Below are 14,733 nucleotides of genomic sequence, written 5' to 3'. Positions count from 1 at the left end.
TCTAGAGCTTTCAAAACTGATGCAATAGTAATTTTACTGTGGTTTTGATCTGTTTGCTACATTGAAAAATATGTGTATACTTGGATATGGCATTTTAAATTTTTTAAAATAAAAGTGTTATTGAAGATCATTTGAAAAAACAAAGCAAAAAACTTGGTAGACTCAGAAGACTTAAGTGCTTTAAATAACAGCCAAAGTCATAAACTTCCAGAAAACAGGATGGAATCCAAAGGCACTGGGATGAGTGCAGACTTTCCCCCAATGCTGATACCATTGAGAGCTTGATCCAAAACTGCTACTCACTACAGTAGACCAAGCAGCCAAAGAACTAGATGCATATACATTCTTTCTTAAAGGCATAAGGAAGGAAGAGAAAAAAGTTGACTTATTTGTGTTCAAGATGTTTCGTCCAATATGAACTACCCACAATATTAAAGATCCCCCAAATAAAAAAATCTGTTTTTAGTGGTCAAAAGAAGCTGCTTCAGATACATTTCAAAAGACAATGAGAAATATTTCCATGGAAGGAGACAGTTGGGTAGTCTGTTAAACAGATTTACCAATAACACATCAGTGAGTACAGAATGTGGTGCCAACCATTTTGGAAGGTATAAGTGGAAAGCTAGCTGGCAATGCTATTTCTCTATTTTATCAAGATAGGTTTTAGCCTGTGATGGCATCAGCCAAAGAAGTACTGTCAATCTGAAGTTTAATGCTACTGAGCATGAGGCAGTTATGGGAATTGCCAAAAAATTGAACAAAGGTCCCTAAACGGTTTCATTATTTCCCAGAAGTTAATTGCACTTAGGGATTATGGTTTGAAAATGAGAAGTGTCTAAAAGAAATTACAATAATGATTCTCAGGTATTTTTATATGCAGTTTAGTCAGATTGCACATTATTTCTCTTTGGAAGAGTATCCAACTTGTTTGTCAAATACTTTAGTGGAGAGTAATATCCCTGAGTTTAAATTCTAGACCCAACATTGGATAGCTTTGACTTAGGGCATAACTTCTTCCTTGCCTGTAGAATGGAGATAATGCCATTTACCTCGAAGGAGAGTATGAATGGTAAGTTAAAAATATCAATTAACTCTTCTTTTTTAGAGACAGACTGAATGGATGTGGGGAATATTCATCTTTGCTCCTAAGACATAAACATACTGACAAAATATTCTTATTTAAAAACACAGGTTCTAAAGGAAGAAAAGGAAATTTTGAGGTGGCAGAATTGGAGAGAGAACCCACATAACTTTAAATGTGGCCTGTGGAGGTACCAGGACTAGATATATACCTTAGTAATCAGGAGGTTCACTGATTGAATGTTAGGGACTGAGACTGTAGTCATAGTGAACATGAAGGAGGAGAAATGGGGCACACTTAGAATTGAGAAAGCCCTATTCCAATAAAGGGACCAAAATATCCATATGCTCTAACCAGGTTAATAGCAGAAAACAAATTTCCCATCTCAGACCATGGGTTTAAACAAAGTCACCCGACAAGAAACTTGACTGCATGTGACTGAAGAAGTCAATTCATACCATCTGCATAATGAAAAAGTTATATTCAACAAAAACATAACATCTGGTTTAGTTTCAGGAAACTATGCAAGGCCCTAAAAGAAGCAAAATTCTCCAAGGGAAGCATTTGTGTCCATAACCATGCAATAAACAAAACCCTATCTGAAGAAAATAAATCACAGATACAATACATTAGTTCACAGATAAAAAAAATTTTAAATTCAATGTTAAGCACCAACGAATGGCAGAACTCTTAAGAAGTCGGAAATGAGAAATATTAGGACTTTGAAATAAGTATGTTTAAATGCTCAGAGATAATGGAAAGACTAACATTCACAAAAGAGATAAGAGATTATGAAACAAGAAGAGAAAAACTGGAAAACAATTTTCTCAAATGAGAAAATTTAATGAAAGAATGACTTGAAGGAATAGGCTAGAACACAGCATAGGGGGAATAATGAGGTGTAACATGTAATAGATGTTATGGAGGAAAGACTGAAAATTTCTAGCAGTTCTGGAAAGAAACTGAGAGAAGCAATATTTAAAAAGAAAAATTTTCCAGGACTGAAGATGTATAGTTTCAATTTAAAAAATGATGAGTTCTAAATGGAATACAAATTATTAAACACTTTCATTTCAGTGAAACCCAGAAGCTATTAGAAAACACATTCTTCAAAGAAATGACAAATTGACAACCATTTTTTTCAACAATACCTGCCAGAATACAAGACGCTAGCAATACAGAATTGTAAACCCAACCAATTATTAAAAACCAGTGTAAAATCTAAAGGCATTTTCAAACCTACAAAGATTGAGAAAATTTCCTGTTCATAGAATGTCACCAAAAGGTCTCAAGGTACAAAACATCTTAAAGTGCTCAATACGAAACAATGAATGAAGAAATAGACAAAACATATTTATGTGGTGCTGAGGATTGAACCCAGTGCCTCACACATGCCTCACAAGTGCGCTGCCACTGAGCCATAATCCCAGCCTCTTGAGTTGACCTTTACATAGGGTGAGAGTTAGGGGTTAAATTTCATTCTTCTATATATGGATTTCTGTATTGCCAGCACCATTTTTAAAAAAGACTATGTTTTCTCCAGTAAATGTTTTTGGCACCTTTGCCTAGTATCAGATAACTGTATACATGTGGGTTTGTCTCTATCTTCTGTTCCATTGGTTTTCATACCAGTACCATGCTGTTTTTGTTATTATAGCTCTGGAGTATAATTTTACTGCACAGCAAAGGAAACAATTGAAAAACACGAAGAAAGAGCCTACAGAATGGGAGAAAATCTTTGCCACCTGTTCCTCAGGGCATTAATATCCAGAATATATAAAGAACTCAGAAAACTTAGCACTAAAAAAACCCAAGTAACCCAATCAATAAATTGGCAAAAAAACTAAAGAGACACTTCTCAAAGGAAATACAAATGATCAACAAATATATGAAAAAATGTTCAACATATCTAGCAATTAGGGAGTTGCAAATTAAAACTACATTGATATTTCATCTCTATTTAGAATGGCAGTTATCATGAATATCAATAATAAATGTTGGTGAGCATGTGGGGGAAAAAGTACACTTATATACTGATGGGACTGCAAATTAGTGCAACCATTCTGGGAAGCAGTATGAAGTTTCCTCTAAAAACAAGAAATGGAACCACCATATGGCTCAAACTATGGTGCCAACCTAGGTGCCCTTCAACAGATGAATTTATAAAGAAAATGTGCTATATATATATATATATATATATATATATATATATATATATATATATAAAATGGAGTATTACTCAGCCATAAAGAATAATGACATGATAGCATTTGCTGGTAAATGGATGGAACTGGGGACTATCATTCTAAGTGAAAGAAACCAGTCTCTTGAAGTCAAAAGTCAGTTTAATATTTTCTCTGATATGTGGAATCTAATTCATAATAAGATGTGTCTAGGGGAGGGGGGCATTTTAAAAATAGAAGAAAGATCAGTGGAGGAAACAAGGGGATTGAAGGAGTAGGAAGATGATATGATAAGGAAAGAAAAGTGGAATTAATCTGACCTAATTTTCCTATGAACATAAATGAATATATAACAGTGAATCTCATGTATATCCACAAGACATTAAAAAATAAGCTATAAATAGCAGATCAGTAGAGGGAGGGAAGAAGAAAGGGTAAGTACTGAGACTGAATTAGAACAAATTATATTCTGGATATTTATAATTTTGTCAAAATGAACCTTAATGTTATATATAATTAAAAAGAACCAATAAAAAGTATTCACAGATGAATAAATCATTGAGATTAAAACTTACGTAAATTAAGTTCATAATTTAAAAATATAATGGCTTTTTAAAAACATTCCAAATACTAAATATGGGAAATAATGTTTAAAATGTAAAGAGATTAAATATACCTATTAAAAGAGAAGACTAAAGGGTAAAGCTGAATGAGCCAGTTCAGAATATATATAATGTCATTGGTATAAATTTTCATCATAATAGTTAAATTGTTTATAGCTACCTGCATGCATCCTTATCTATGTGTACATGCAAACAATAAGCTGAAAAGGCATCAATAAGGTCATGATATATGAATACACGACCAATGCAACTCATATCATGTTCAACCACGATAACAGGAACAATATCATAATGGTTTGTAGCCCATGTGTGTATATATCAAAATACACCCTTACTGTCATGTATATCTAAAACAAAAAAATAGTTATGATAATTTCTAGAAGGGAATGGGAAGCATGACAAGCTCATCAACTTTACTTGTATTATTTTGTCCTTTTAAGAAATAAAGCATAGGGGCTGAGGATGTATTCCAGTGACAGAGCACTTGCCTATCATTTGCAAGGACCTGGGTTAGATCTCTAGCACTACAAAAAAATAGAAGTTGCATAAGAAATTCAATGTTAACAATGATCAGTACTGTACAGGGTTTGTTATATGAATGTCATTTTCTATATTTTAAACACAAACCAAACAGGCTTAGAACATGGCATAGATGTTACTTTTCTTTATCAGCTGAGCATTCCAAAGGAATGGGAAAAAGGTGACTCAGTAGGAAAAAGTCTATTTGATTATTCTCCCTATTCTAGGTAAATACCATGGGGAGGGGGTGGGGGTGGGGGTGGAAATACCCATTCCCCTTATCACTGAGTCTGGCTGAGACTGTGGAGTAAGGCCCTGTAGACCATCCTTGTCCTATACTGAGTGACCATCTGCAAAGTGGCAGCTCTCTACCAATCCTAACTATAGGTTGAAGGAGGAAAATGGAGAGAAAGGAACTTGAGAAAAGGATTCTTTAAATCTTTGTAGGGGGCTGGGGTTTTGGTCAGTGGTAGATTGCTTGCCTAGCATGTGCGAGGCTCTGGGTTTGATCCTCAGCACCACATAAAAATAAATAAATAAATAAAATAAAGATATTGTGTCCAACTAAAAACAAATATATATATAAAATCTTTGTAGGAAGTCCTGGGCAGACCCAAGGACTTTGAAAACTAAACTGTCTAGCCTGTAAAAGTGGGCGAGAAAATGCACTCTGAACTGTGTGTCAGTTTCTTCACTGCCATAACCAAAAGACCTGACAAGAACAATTTTAGAGGAGGAAAAGTTAATTTGGTACTCATAGTTCCAGAGATCTCAATCCACAGATGTCCGACTCCATCACTCTAGGCCTGAGGGGAGGCAGAACATCATGGCAGAAGAGTATGGGACAAAGTAGCTCAGGACATGGCACCAGGAAGCTCTAGAGTTCTTCACCAGGGATATAACCTCAAAGGTATGCCCCCAACGACCTACCTCTTCGGCACACCCTACTTGCCTACAGTTACCATCCAGTTAATCCCTTATCAGGGGATAAATGCTGTGATTAGTTTAAGACTCTCATAATCTAATCATTTCACCTCTAAACTTTCTTTCATTGTCTCACATAAGCTTTTGAGGCAAAAAGAAAATGAACTTGGAAAAATCAATTTTGGAAAGAGTAATTGCAAGGGAAAATATCTAGGTACAAGTTATTATTTTCTTCTAGAATTTTAAAAGTTATGTTTGATACCAGAAGTATAATCCATAAAATCACAAATTGATAAATTAGAGACTGTATTATAATTAAAACCTTTTCCTGTGTGAAATAGTGGTAAGATGATAAGAACATAATAGGACAGGAAAAATTAGCTGCAAATCAAATATCTAATAAAAAACTAGTATTCACCTAGAGAAAGAACTCTAAACAGTAAGGAAAAAATCTGATCAGAAAGTAGGCCAAAGGCTTCAATACATACTTCATGGATACATAAATGGCAACTAAGTACATGAAAATATAATTAAACATTAGCTATTTGGGAAATACAAAATAAAGTCATAATGAGATACCAGTACACATCTATTAGAATAGCTAAAATAACAATAGAGGGGCTGGGGTTATGGCTCAGTGGTAGTGTTTGCCTAGCACATGTGAGACACTAGGTTCAATCCTCAGCATCACATAAAAATCTACAACTAAAAAAAAAAAGTGCTGGTAAGAATGCACAATTGGATCTCTCATATTGCTGACAGGAATGTAAAATGGTACAGCCCTTCTGGGAAATAGTTTGGCAGTTTCTTATAAAGTTATACACATACCTATCATACAACACTGTGAAAACTTATGTAAATGCAAGAATCTGTATATGAATATTCAATAGCCTTGTTTATAACAGACAAAACCTAGAAACAATACCTAAGTCCTTAAATGGGTGGATGGATGAAAAACCTAGAACACTACCTAACAATAAACAGAAATGAAACTGGGCTGGGGTTGTAGCTCAGTGGTAGAGCACTTGCGTAGCACTTGCGACACCCTGAATTTGATCCTTAACACCATATAAAAATAAATAAGTAAGATAAAAAGGTATTGTGTCTGGATTGGGGTTGTGGCTCAACAGTAGAGTGCTCGCCTTACACGTGGGCTCTGGGTTCAATCATCAGCACCACATAAAAGTAAATAAAGGTATAGTGTGTAATTACAATTATAAAATATATATTAAAAAGGTGTCCATCTACAACTAAGAAAAAATGAAACTATTTGATGCATGTAATAACTTAGATGGATGTCAAGGCTGTCATGCTGTGAGAAAAAGCCAACCTCAAAAAGGTACATATTGTGTGATTCCATTTATTATCATTCTCAAAATGACAAAATTATAGCAATGGTGAACAAACTAATGACTGTCATGAGTTAAGGTTAGGGTATGGCTCTAAAGGGGTAGTAAAAGGGGAACTGTTTAATGATGATGGAACATTGAGTGGTTACAGGAATCTATATATGTAATAAAGTTTCATAGAACTACACATACACTCAAAATGAATTCATGCAAAAACCTTAGTTAATATTGTGTCTTTGCCAATTTCCTAGTTTGGACAACTTACTATGATTATATAAGATGCTATTATTGGGGAAAGCTGGGTAAAAAGTACATGGGAACTCTATTGTTTTTTTAACCCTAGTCATTAATCTAAAACATGAAGTTTTTAAAGTTTTAAAATGTGAATTGAGGGAACAATATAGCTGAAGTGTTTTAGAAAGACATTGTTTTGGGAGGACATACATACTGTTCACAACCCCAGCCCTATGAGATTTCTTAAGTAGACACCAACCAGAAAGTATTGTTCACAATCTTCCAGGGAGGTAGAATAAAGGGTTGTTGTGTATGAAATAAGGGGCACCTCAAAAATTTCATCTAGGAATCTGGCAGAGATTTAGTTAGAAGCTGCTTGGAGACAAAGAATTTCCAGGTAACATATCCACTAGATTGCTGGACTTTCTGCCAGTTATCATTTCTCATTATAATGGACTAGAATTTTTAAGAATATATTTTCAAGAAGAAAAGGCTACCAATGAATTTAAAAAACCTTGGCTGTGATAGGGAAAGAATATTTCAGAAATAAGTGAATTCTTTATATCAAAATCTCAACTAAGTCTAGCAATAGAGCCAATCTTATCGTATCTGGGATGTTTTAAAGAGGAAAAGGGGAAAAAAATAAAGAGGAAAAGGGAATGTTCATAACCATTTGGAGTAAAAAGTGCAAATTGGATTTGTCCTGGGCAAACTGGTATTTAAGGTCACCCTATTTGTATTACTTATCTTTTGCTGCTTAACAAATTATCCTAAAACTTAGTGAATTAAAACAACACAAACAAAAAGAAGAATGAAAAAAAAAAAACAACAGCATTCATTATCTGTTTCTGGTACCTGTGGCTGAAGGTCTTTCACAAGGTTGCAATAAAGTGCTGAAGTCTCAACTTGTGTGGTTTTTGGTAGGCTGAAGGGCTTGCTGAAGGTGGAGGAGACATAAGTTTCTTGCCACACGTCCCTCTCCATATAGCAGCTCATAATATGGCAGCTGGCTTCCTCCAAATCAAGAGAGACTGGGCATCCAAACTGGAAACCAATGGTAACCTTGGAAGTGACATCCTGTTATTTCTGCTGCATTCTAATAATTTAAAAAGAATCTAAGTCCAACCTATACTTAAGAGGAGTATATTAGAGCAGACATGACAACCAAGAAGTGGAAATCATTGAGGCCACCTTAGAGAGTGCCTTCCACACGTTCAACTGCTCATAGTCAATTGACTTAGATATTCCAAGACTTAGTTTAAAAACAATGAAAATCCTAGATAGAAAATTAAGACAAATTAATGTATAATTCTATATTTATAGATGACTAAGGAATTTTTCTGTAAGAATAAACCTAGATCATGCTGTGCAAATAATCAAAAATTTCATGGGTTTGAAAATTTTTTTACTTCTCATGTTGCACGTCCACCACAAGTTGGATTGGGGTTTTATCATTCTCATTCTGTGATCCAAGCTAATAGAAAAGTCTAACCTGCAGAGCTACTGGTCTCCATGAAAGAGAAACTCTGGAGGGCAATGAAATGCTCTGATTAAAATGATACATGGCATTTTTGCTCACAAGTTACTGGCTGTGTTAGCTTTCTATCCCTGTGACAAAATATCTGAGATAAATAACTTACAAGGAGAGAAAGTTTATTTTGGCTCAAAGTTTAAGAGTTTTTAGTTTATGTCAGTTGGCTTATTGCAATGCAGTATATCCTAGCAGGAGCATGTACTGAAGAAAGCTGCTCATTTCATGGTGACTGGGAAACCAAGAGAGGAGAAGCTGGTGTTACAATATCTTCCTCAAAGGGATGCCCCCAAAGATCTTTCTTCCACTAAGTTCCATGTCATAATGGTTCCACTACCTTTTAACAGTGCCATGGGCTGGGGACAAGCACATGGACCACTGTGGGACATTTAAGATCCAAACTACAATATTCCACCTTTGGCTCCCAAAGGTGCATTTCACAATGCACAATGCATTCAGTCCATCTAGAAAAGTTGCCAAAGTCTTAACAGCTCAAAAACAGCACTGCTCAACAAATGTTTTCTTTGACATGAAGATGCTGACTCATAATGGCAATGGGGGGAGGGAACACAAGAGGAATGAAGGAACTTTAGATAGGGCAAAGGGGAGGGAGGAGAAGGGAGGAACCACGGGGTTAGGAAAGATGGTGGAATGAGATGAACATCATTACCCTAAATACATGTATGAAGACACGAATGATGTGAAAATACTTTGTGTACAGCCAGAGACTTGAAAAATTGTGCTCTATATGTGTAATATGAATTGCATTCTGCCATCATATATAACAAATGAGAATAAATAATTTAATTTAAAAAATAGCACTGCTCAAAAGTCATAGTCCAAAGTCTCTTCTAAAACTCAGGGCAAACTCTTAGCTGTAAGCCCCTATTAAAACAAAACAACAATGCTACAATGATGGAACAGGCACAGGGTAAACATTCCCATTCTAAAAGGGAGGGACAGACACAGAAGGGAAGGATCATACCAAAGTGAGATAGAAACCGGTGGTGGTGGTGGGCGGGGGACATTAGTTCCTAAGTCTCCATGTCTGGCACCCAGGAAACACTGTGGCAGAATGTGGGTTCCCAAGGTTGGGCAGCCCTGCCCCTATGGCCTTGCTGGCTGCCACCCACATAGGGCCACTCTCTTGATTTACAGCTTCCCTTGACATCTCTAACTTCCTGGAGTCTCCCCTGCAGCTTTAGATTCACCCACAGCTTCATGTGTCACTATGTCAGATGCTGATTTCAAGAACTCTGACCCTACCACACACTGTATAGGCTTTAAATGAAATTTTGAGACCTTGGTGAAAGTTATGACCCCATTAAGTCTTGCATTCTGCATGCGCACAAAACCAATATCACAAGGATGACACCAAGCTCTGTGCTGTACCTAGGCTGCTTGAATCAAGACTAACAACCTCTGAGAAATAAAATGACTCATTGGGCAAACAATTCCCTAGGCAGTCCTGCAGAAGTAGCAATGAGTTTATACGTTCATTTAAATAGTGAGAACTGCTGAGATGGCTTCAAGTTATGTTTCCTATTGTCCTGGTGCAAAGTAGTTGCAATCTTAATGATGTTAACCTCTTGGGCAACTTCACATCCTTGGAAGCACCTTTGAGCATACTCCTTTTATAGTTATCTGAAAGTTTTCCAAAGTCTTGTGCTGTTTCCCTTGCTCCTGATACTTATAGCATGTTTGGCTGAAAACCATCCAGTAGTACCCATATCACTGCCTGCATAGTTTGCTGACTTGCAAATTCCTCCACTGGATAAACTAGTCTATCACCTTTCAACTCTGCTCCACAAAGTCTCAGTATACAAATACAATTGTATCCAAATTGTTTGCCAGTGTAAAAAGGATGGCCTTTAGTGCAATTTCCAATCGAGTCTATTTGCATTATGAAACTTCATGAGCATTACCTTTACTGTCTCAATTTCTATCAGCATTCTGGTTTTTTTTTTTAAGTCCTTATTAGAATCACCTATTAAGCTCCTTTTACTGCATTCTAGGCTTCCTCTAGCTCACTTCTCCAAACTTTTCCATACTCTTCCACAAACTAATGCCAAAAGCTTCTAAACCATATCATCAGGAATAGTCACAGTAATAATACCATTCTTGGTGCCAATTTTCCATGTTAGATTTCTGTTACTGTGACAAAATATCTGAGACCATCAAGTGACTAACAATGGAAAAGGTTTATTTTGGATCATAATTTCAGAGCTTTCAGTTCATAGCCACTTGGCCCTGTTGCTTTGGGCCTGAGTAGCACAGTACATCATGGTAGGAGTGTGCGGCAGAAGAGGGCTATTTCTCTCATAGTGGCCAGAAAGGAAAAAGGCGTCCCAATATACCCTTCAACAGCATGCTTCTAGTGACCTCAACTTCCTTCTCTTAGACCCCACTTTCCAAAGGTTCCACCACCTCCCTACAGAGCTATGGGCTGGGGCCAAGACTTCAACATATAGACCTTTGGAGTGGATTCAAGATCCACACTAGGAGGTGTGCAGAGCAGGTGTGGAGTGAGGCAAAAAATCTAATGTAGAAATTTGTGATGAAGAGTGTGACTCATCCAAATCAATCAACCAGCAAACTCAAGAGGAGAGTCCTACAAAAGTTCACATTGCTGAAGATGTCCCAATTGTTTCAAAATATATGTGATTTCTGAGGATGATGACATATTGACAGAAGACAATTCCCCCGAGAATCTCCAAGAACAAACTGATAAAAAAAAATCACTAAACTTTGTAAATTTCTTGACAAGAGACAAGCTCTGAATGTGACTGCCCAGCAGAAATGGCCTTTACTAAGATCTTATAGCAGTGGCCTCTATAAAGGTGAACTTTGTGAATTCAACAGTAAACATTTTTTTTTTCTGATTTATAACAGCATATGAATTGCAGCACAAACATACTGATTCAAATGTGTGCTGAGTATACAAGGAAAGCTTCTGTATGAACATGCCTCTGATTAAACATGCAAAACTACATGAAGAAGATCCCTACATTTGTAAACTGTAATTATAGGACAGTAATTTTTGAGAACCTCAGCACATTGCAGAAGCCCACTTTAGCGTTCACCTCTATTGGTGTGAGCGAACTCTACATTTTCAGAATAGTTGTAATGAACAGTATTTGTGTCAACATAAAACAAATGATCCAGAAGACCTGCTTAGCCATATGGTAAATAAGCATGCATGTAAATTAATAAAACCAAGTAAGTATAACAACGACAGCGTTTTAAGCAAAATTACCTTTGACAAATGTAAAAACTTGTCACGAATGTGGTTTTCAGAGTAACTTCATACAAACTTTAAGGGGCATGTTACTATTGAACATACTAAAATTTTTTTTTTAAAAGATCCAAACTATAATATTTGCCAGCCAGTCACATGGCCCTACCCAAACACAAGAAGACTAGGAAGTATAATCCTATCATGTATGCTTCAGATCCAGAAATATTTGAACAACACTTCAAAAATACTTGAGCAAATGACTACCACAATCCACTCCTGTGACCAATATTTAATTCACTCATCTCTTGCTTTCTCTACATTCTCTCTAGAATGATTAAAAATTACAAGAAATGATAAAACCAAGAATGAGGCAACCAGAATTCTCAAACACTGCTGGCATGAATATACAATAGCATAAATCACTTTGAACATATGTCTTTATTTTTCTGAGTAAATAACTATTAGTGAAATGGATGAGTTGTATGGTAAGTGCATATTTAATTTTTAGAGAAACTGTCAAACTATTTTCCAAGGACTTACATATGATGGTTCATAGCAGCTTTATTCATAATAGCAAACTCCTGGAAACAACCCAAATATCAATCAGTAGACGAACAGATATACTGTGGCATATCCATATGCAACAAATTATTTGGCAGTACATTCAAGTTTTGGCAATATCCATTCTGTTTTGTCTGTTGCATTTATTTATACAATCATGTTTAGTTCAGAGAATCTTATTCTCAAATTACTCTTCACATAGCTTGTTTTCACTCTATCAATACAACTTCATACTTTAGGATATAGTTGTAAAACTTTTTTTTTCTTCTTTTCCCCATTGGTGCTGGGGATTGAACCCAGAACCTCACACATGCAAGACAAGTGTTCTTACCTCTGAGCTACATCTCCAGCCCTATTCTTTCATTCAGTTTTTCCGCAGTCATCTGTCTGCTTGGTCCTTCTGAGTAGTTTTCAATTTCTTATATCCAGTGACTGGTATTTAAGTTTTTTTGGTTAATCTCCCCACCTCCACTCTCCCAATATAGGATCATATTAAACCAGGTTACTAGATATCAGGTCCATTCAGGCATTCTTAAAGTCCAGTTGTGGGGATCAAGAATTCAGTGGGCAAGCAAGAGTAACTCTTTCAATGTATGTTAGGGGTAAATGGACCATTAAGCTTAATTCTGGGGAAAGGTTTGATCCTTAATGAGAAAATAGCAGGCAATGGGCAAGGCAGAATAGAACTCTACCCAGTTCTTGTAAAGCAAGCTATATAGTGAAATCCAGAGCCATAAGTAAAGAGGTAAGACCCTTTCTTTTAGCTAAACTGTCGTGTGTGTGTGTGTATGTGTATGTGTGTGTGCGCGCGTGCGCGTGTATGTCTGATAAACTAAGTGTATTAAATTCCAGATTATTTTTAAAGCTCATCTTTCAAACTTAAGCCTTACCGACCCTCAGATATTATATCTCCTGAAGGACAACTATACAACCTATAAAGTTTACCACCTCCCCAAAGTCAAATCCAAATCAGATCATGATTTAATTCTACTACCAATTCACAGAAAATAAAGATAAACATTTAAGCTACACCAAAAGGCTACCTCACCTAAATCTATTTGTTCAGAAGCATTTCAGAACCAACTCAATTTCAACATGCAAAGTATAAATGGTAAATAAAGAGAAAAAAAAGATTTAAGAGGATAAATATTAAGGGGACATATATAGATTTAAAAATACTTAAGTGACAGCAATCACAATGTGAGGTCTTTATTTGGATCCCTAATTCAGACAAACCAACTAAAAATAAAATACCCAACACTCGCGACAAAGGAAATTGGAAAATTTACTAGATACTGGATGATGTAAAGAAATTAGTTTATTTTTTAAAAATGTGTGACAATATGGCGCTGGGGATGTGGCTCAAGCAGTAGCGTGCTCGCCTGGCATGCGTGGGGTTCTGGGTTCGATCCTCAGCACCACATACAAATAAAATAAAGATGTTGTGTCCACTGAAAACTAAAAAATAAATATAAAAAAATGTGTGACAATAGTATTGTGGTTTTTCTTCTTAAAAGTCCGTAAGCACAAACTACAGTATTTATGTAAAAAGAAAAAATTAAAAAGCTTTCTCACACACACACATCTTACCTTTGGGCCATTCTTGGTACTTACGAATGTGTTAAGCTATAAGCAGCCTTTTCTCCTATTCTGTCATGTTATAATAGCACAATTAAGAAAACATATAACTATGAGATTTAGTTATTTTGCTAACAAAAGCATCAGTTTAAACTAGTTTAAATAGCTGAAACTTGGGGATATTTCCCACCCTTCATTTAATATGGCCTATGCTGGAAGGAATGCAGCACTGATAATACAACTTAATGACTCACTTTTAATCTAAGAAGGCTCTAATTAAACTTGATTTTTCACAAATTTGGGGATAACTTACCAATGTTGGAATCATTGTCATCTCCTAATCACTATGCTATAAGTGTTTCTCAGAACCCAGTTTTGAATTTAATTGAATGCAGGAAAGCAATGAAACTAGTATGTTATATATTCAAGGGTGAGAGCCTATGTAGTGGAAGGTAAAGATCACCAGACTGCCTAAGCTTACAGCACAGTTCTGCCACTTATTTGGCATATTATAACCTTTGGCAAGTTATTTAATTTCACCATGCCACTGAGGTTCATCCAAAAATGGGTGTAATAATACCTGCCTCTTAGAGTTGTTTTGTAGGGTCAAACAAATACACATAAAAATGTACAAGTAACTAGCAGAGATTAAATATTCAATAAATGTTGGTTATCTATCTATCTATAGCTATATCTATTTATAGATATATGTATCTATGACTCTAGGGGTGAGAAAACTTACTCAATTGCATCTAAAATTTTCTCTGATGAAAATACAACAGTATAACGAGTAGTACCATGTTTTAAAATATTCATGTCTGAAATAAGCACTCATTATATTAGAGGTGAACAAAAGATAGGAGTAACAGATAAAAGAATAGTCACTGTGTTCTTATTTTGAAAAATTTCCCA

The 14,733-nt window shown here is 35.7% G+C and overlaps 1 pseudogene; it reads left to right on the top strand.

Annotated features, from left to right (window-relative positions):
- The first annotated feature begins 7,912 nt into the window (after positions 1-7,912).
- On the top strand, positions 7,913-11,746 carry LOC139701477 (zinc finger protein 639-like; annotated as a pseudogene).
- The last annotated feature ends 2,987 nt before the right edge of the window (positions 11,747-14,733 follow it).

This window comes from Marmota flaviventris, chromosome 13 (assembly GCF_047511675.1).
Source record: "Marmota flaviventris isolate mMarFla1 chromosome 13, mMarFla1.hap1, whole genome shotgun sequence".
Taxonomy (NCBI): Eukaryota; Metazoa; Chordata; class Mammalia; order Rodentia; family Sciuridae; genus Marmota; species Marmota flaviventris.
The sequence above is the reverse complement of the archived record's forward strand: the minus strand, read 5'-3'. Positions and strand labels throughout refer to the sequence as shown.